We start from the raw sequence: 6,488 nt of genomic DNA, 5'->3' as shown, positions 1-6,488 counted from the left end.
AAAAAAAAAAAAAAAAAAAAAGATGATGTTGGTCTCATAACTTAAGATGGGAAGTATTTGTGCATCTTCAATTTTCTTAAAGACTTTACATAGTGTTGATATTATTTCTTCCCTAGATTTTTGGTAGAATTTATCAGTGAAATCATCTTGATCTGAAGGTTTTTTTTGTGAAATTAATATTAACTACAAATTGGGTTTATTTATTATATATGGGGCTATTCAGCTTCTTGAGTGAACTTTGGCAGTTGATGTCTTTCAAAGAAATGGTTTATGTCATTGAAGTTGCCAGTGCTGCTATAAACATTTGTGTATCTTTTTTTGTTGTCATTATTTTTTGTTTGTTTTCCTTTTCCTTTGTATAAATCTAGGACTGAAATTGCTGAGTCATCAGGTAACTCTATGTTTAATAATTTGAAGAACTGCCAGGATGTTTTCTAAAACAAATGTCTTATCTTGCACTCCTATCAGCAGGATATAAGGGTTTTAATATCTGTGAATCTTCACCAAAACTTGTTATTATCTGACTTTTTTGATTCTAGCCATTGTAGTTAGCATGAAATGGTATCTCATTGTGGTTTAGATTTTTTTTTTTTGATGATTAATGATGTTGAGACTCTTTTCATGTATTTCACTGGACATTTATATGTCTTCTTTGGAGAAAGGTTTATTCAGATCCTTTGCCCATTTTTACTTAGTTATTTGTCTTTTTATTATTGAGTTGTAAGAGATCTTTACATATTCTGGCTATGGGCCCCTTTCAGATTATAATTTTCAAATATTTTCTTCTATTCTTTGAATTGTCTTCTTGCTTTTTTGATTATTTCCTATGAAACACAAACTTTTGAAATTTTATTTTTGACTCATAATTGGACATATTTGTGGAGTAAAGCATGATGATTTGATATATATGTATAATGTAAGAAAAGGTTTTTAATTTTAATGAAGTCCAAATTATCTATTTTTTCATTTGTTCCTCATGCTTTTGTTGTCATATGTAAGAATCCTTCACCAAATCTAAAGTTGTAAAGATTTGTCATGTATTTTCTTATAGTTGTTTTATAGTTTTGGCTCTGACATTTAGTCATTCATCAATTTTGAGCTTATAGTGTGAGATAAGAGTCCAACTATGAATACATTCTTTTGCACATGGCTATCTAGTTGTCTCCGTATCATTTATAAAAGACTATCTTTTCCCTGCTGAATAATCTTGGCACTTTTGTCAAAAACAAGTTCACTATAGACACATGGTTTTATTTCTGGACTCTCAATTCTTTTTCATTTGTCTGTCTATCCTTGTACCCATACTACCTGAATTGATTATTGTTGCCTTGCAGTAAGTTGTGAAATTGGGAAGTGTGAATCCTTCAAATTTCTTTTGCAAAATTGTTTTGGGGCTCCTTATATTTCGATATGAATTTTAGAATCAACATGTCAATTTCTACAAAGAAGTGAGTGGAGATTCTGATAGAGATTGAATTGAATTTTTATATTATTTGGGGGAATTATTGCTATCTTGACAATATTAAGTGCTCTGACAAATGGGATGGTTTGTCATTTCTTTAGAACTTCAATTTCTTTTAACAATGTTTTAGAGTTTTGCACTTATTTTGTTTCATTTGTTCCTAAGTATTTCATTCCTTTTGATTCTGTGATAAATGGAATTGTTTTCTAAATTTCATGTTCAGATTGTTGATTGCAAGCATATAGAAATACAACTGTATTTTTGTTATATTTTTGATTTTTGTTGTCTATCGATCTTGCATTCTACAAATTTGTTGAACATATTTATTCATTCTAATAGTTTTTAGTGAATCCCTTAGAATTTATTATATACAAGATCATATATTCTATGAAAACAGATAATTTTACTTCTTCCTCTCTAATCCTGTTTTTTAAAATTGCTTTTCCTTGCCTAATCGCCCTGGATAACATCTCTAATCCAACACTGAAAAAATTCACGAGAGTGGACGTTCTTGTCTTGTCCTTGACCTTCAGGAAAAAGCACCCAATCTTTTACCATTAAGTATTGATACAGGACAGGTGACGCCCCAGCCAGCTCAGCCGAGCGGGGCTGGAGGACCCACTGCCTCGGCCTTAGCATTGTTGGTGTGGCGGCAGCCGGCAGAGGAACCAGCGGGCTGGAGCTTAGGCAAGGGGGGTGCCTCCCTCCCCCACTGGAAGCTCCAGTAGCCAAAGGGACCGGACAACTGCTGAGGAGACACCGGCAACTTCGTGTTTCCTTCCCTTTGCACTTAAGACTGAATAGGAACCACCATCTCCTATGCCTAGGTCAATTTCATGTAAGTTTCCTAGGCCTCATTCCATGAATGGACTGTGTCCATTCATTAATATATTGATTCACCTTGCCCCAGCAGAAGGGACTGTGTCCATTGATTAATACGTTCATTCACCTTCCCCCAGCGGACTGAACTGTATCCATTCATTTCCTGGCCTCAACCCATCCACCTATATATATGCTAAATGGAGAGAGATGGAGACAGAAACAGAAAGAGCTTTTCTCTCCCAACTTGGTTTTCTCTCCCTACTGAGAACTTGAGTGCTTTTGTATTCTTTTCTGTAAATAAATTCTGTCTTACCACTGATCTATGGTCTGCAGATTTATTCTTCAAATCACCAAGACCAAGAACCTAAAATTCCAGTATCAGATTTGGTGAGCCAGCCAGGAGACAAGACGAAATTCCGGTATCAGTATGATGTTATTTGTGGGGTTTTGGTGGAACCCTTTATAAGCTTGAAGAAGTTTCTTTCTATTCCTAGTTTATTGAGTTTTTTTTAATAAAGAAAGGAGGTTGAATTTTGTCTGTATCTATTGAAATGATCATGTGATTTTAGTTTTGTATTCTATTGATATGATGCATTACATTAATTCATTTTTAGACATTAAGTTAACTTTTGTATTACTGAGATAAAGACCACTTGGTCATGCTAATTCTCTTTGTATGTTGCTAGATTTGGTTTATTAGTATTTTGTTAAGGTTTTCTGTCCATATTTATAAAAGATCTTCATCTTTAGTTTTATTTTTCTTATGGTGTCTTTTTCTTTTTGAGTCGGTGTTAGCAGTATGTTTACTTCTAGGAATTTCTCCATTTCATCTGAGGTATCTAATTTGTTACCATACTATTGTTCCTGATATTCCTTTATTGCCTTTTGTAGTACTTCCTAGCACTGCTGAGGTAAGGACTATGTTGCCCTTCCATAGATACATGTTTGTCTCTTCAAAAACTACTTACCCCCCCTTTTTTAAAAAAAAAAAAAAGAAACTAAAACTAGATGATTCATTCCATCTTCTGCTAAAATGATAGATGGATCAGGTGGCCTCTGCCCAGACAATTCTTATCTCTTATGGCACAAAGAATAAGACATTCCCCTCCCTCTCTCTACCACTGGCCTAAGGCAGGAATGTAGGTTTAGTTTCTCTTTTCTAGTACTTTGCTCGGAGCTAGGAAGAGTCTCTTATGTACTATTTCTTAGGGGCTTAACTTAAGCCTGCTTCTAAAGAGCTACTGCATCCACAGGAGGGCAAGCAGCAATACCTTATTCCACCTTAGGTGGGTTTCATGACATTTTCCAGGGCTTGGCTTACTTGCAAGGTTACCTCCACAACAAAGGAGGGTCCACTATCCTTCAGGTTCCTACTGGGGCACACTCAAAGAGGTTCAGGGGTGACTACAGGACAGTGTAAGCATTTCCAAGTGCAGATAGAGGGAAGTGAGATTTCCCCAGATGAGGCAATGCCAGGGAGTAGACAAACATGGTGATTCCTTGAGGAGGAGCTGCTAAGCTGCCTCTGTAGCTGCATGGTCCATGACATCTATCACCAGCATGCCATTCTCTTGGCCTTTTTTTCCAGACTGCTGATGACCGTCATCCTCTGAGGATTCTTCCTGCTTCATGTTGGTATACATTTGCAGGAATTCAGCCAAGGCCCCATCCTGGGCCAGCAGCTGCTGGTAGGAGCCCAGCTTGGAACATTAGGTGCTATCTCCATTCAGGCAGGACAAACTTGTACCCTGCCTGAAAAGAAACCTACTAATGCGGAGTGAAACTGCCAGTCATCAAAAGGGTTGGGCCCCTCATACTGGGCTCCCTGTGCAATGGGTCACCTGTCTTCATATTATTTCAACACACAAACAGATGGTTGCAAACGGGGTCCTCCCAGATCGGATCCCACCAAATTCTTAAGGCAAACACACAAACAGTCCATTGCAAATGGGGTCCTCCCAGATGAAGTTGCCCCAAATCTTTTATGGCATCACACCATAATGTGATACATTCATGTAGGTGCCTCATAAAGAGGCCAAATCAAAGATTCAGGTAGGCGAACAAGTCCATGAGAGTTCTGTCTCCACTTAGCTATGCTGTCCCAAATGTCACAGCTGCATTGTGCTTGGAGAACATTCTTTATTTAACGTTAATACTTTCAAATATATGAACCCTTTTTAATATGTAGTTTATCTAATTCTAATATCATTATCCAAACTTTAGAGATGACATAGACTCAGAATAGTTACTCCATGTACCAAGCTGGTAAGTGTTGGAGCCAGGAGTCCAACATGCAGTGAGGGTGAGGATTCAAGGCCTATCTTTAATTCTTCATCACCACAGTGCCTAGGATTCCTTGGGTTTTGCCTGATATATTAACACTTCTTATGGCCCCAAATATTGTCTATATTGGTAATTATTCCATGCACATTTTAAAAAAATGTATATTCTGCTGTTGTGGGTGAAGTGCTCTATAAATGTCAGTTAAGTCACATTGCTTGATAGTGTTGCTCAATTCTTCTGTATCCTTACTGTTTAGAAAGAGGATAATCAACATTTCTGAATATAATTGTGCATGAGTCTTTCTCTCTTTGCAGTTCCATCAGTTTTTTTCTACATTATTGTGAATTACTACATTCCTTTGATAAATTGACTTCATGATCACTATTAAGTGACCTTACTTATCCCTGGTAATATTCTTTCCTCTGGAATTTACTTTATCTGATATGAATATAGCCATTCCACCTTTCCATTTAATAGTGTCAATGTGGTATGTCTTTCTCACTCTTAGACGATTTGTGTTCTTCTATTTAAAATGTGTTTCTAGTAGGCAGCATAAAGAGGGATACGGCTTCCTTATCCATTCTGGCAATCTGTACCTTTTGGTTGTCATAGTTAAACCATTGAATGTAATGTGATTACTGATACAGTTAGGTTAAAATTATCATCTTCCTATGTTTTCCTCTAGCCTCACCCATCCTTTTGTCTTCTTAAAGCTCTTTTGAATTAATTGTATATTTTTACTATTTAATTCCATTTATTTTTGACTTATAAGCTATATCTTTGTTATTTAGTGGTTATGATACTTCAGGGTTTAAAGTACGAATCTTTAACTTATCTTAGTCTTCCTTTAAGTTATACTCTACCATTTCACATATCCCATAAGAACCAACAAGCATACTTCCACGTGTCCCCTTCTAGCCTTTGTGCTATTGTTGACACACATACTTTCTTCTACATCTTATACATCTACATTTTATAAATCTTACACTACACTGCTATTATTTTTGCTTAAGCTGTGATTATCTTTCAATAACGAGAAAAAGTATTATTCATATTTAGCCGCATAGTCACCATTTGTGGTACTTTCCAGCATTCACCTTCACATTCCTGTTATCATTTTCCTTCTGTTTCCCTGTTTATTTTCTGTAACTTCTCTTAGAAGTTATGTCAGTGGCAATATTGTTTACCTTTTGTATGTCTGAAAAAGGCTTCATTTTTTTTTTATTTTCTCTATACATATGCATGTGTTTATTTGGTTTCCACTTTTTGCCTTCACAAAATTAAAAAGGCTTAAAATTTAATGACAATAACAATGTTTACGATAAGGACTAGAAACAAACACCTCATAAAGAAGGAATGAAGATAAATACATTCAGAAAAGAAATCAGATGGTTGCTGCAATGAAATATTGAGAAATAATAATATAATGCAAAAAAGTAACATTCACATTGTCAGATAAGAGTATGTGTATCATAGAATGCTCTGACTTTGAGGTTCAGTATGGAGTCATCAGTTAACTTATTTTTTTCCCAAAGTCTCAAAAAAATAGACAACTAATATTTATAAATAAAAATTGAAGATAATTTCAAAAAATAGGTCATGCCAAATCTTATAGACAATAGAAAAAGAAGAAATACTTCAAAATCATTCTACTTCATCTGGATATAGCTGATATTAAAATCGGGAAAAATGCATTATTATAAAGGGGAATTACAAACATATTTCACTTATAAATGAGGATGCAATATCCTAAACAACATATTGACAAGTTGAATTAAAAATTAATGTTCAAGTAATGTACTTTGGTCAAAATTAAATCCAATTTATGTCAGAATTAGTCACTATTTTCTTTTTTTTTCTTTTCCTTTCTCTCACCCCCTTCCTCCTTCTCTCTCTGTCTGCTCTCCCCTTCCTCCATGCC

The sequence above is a fragment of the Otolemur garnettii genome, unplaced genomic scaffold (genome assembly GCF_000181295.1).
Source record: "Otolemur garnettii isolate 467f Iridium unplaced genomic scaffold, OtoGar3 scaffold00190, whole genome shotgun sequence".
Taxonomy (NCBI): domain Eukaryota; kingdom Metazoa; phylum Chordata; class Mammalia; order Primates; family Galagidae; genus Otolemur; species Otolemur garnettii.
Note: the sequence above shows the minus strand (reverse complement) of the source record.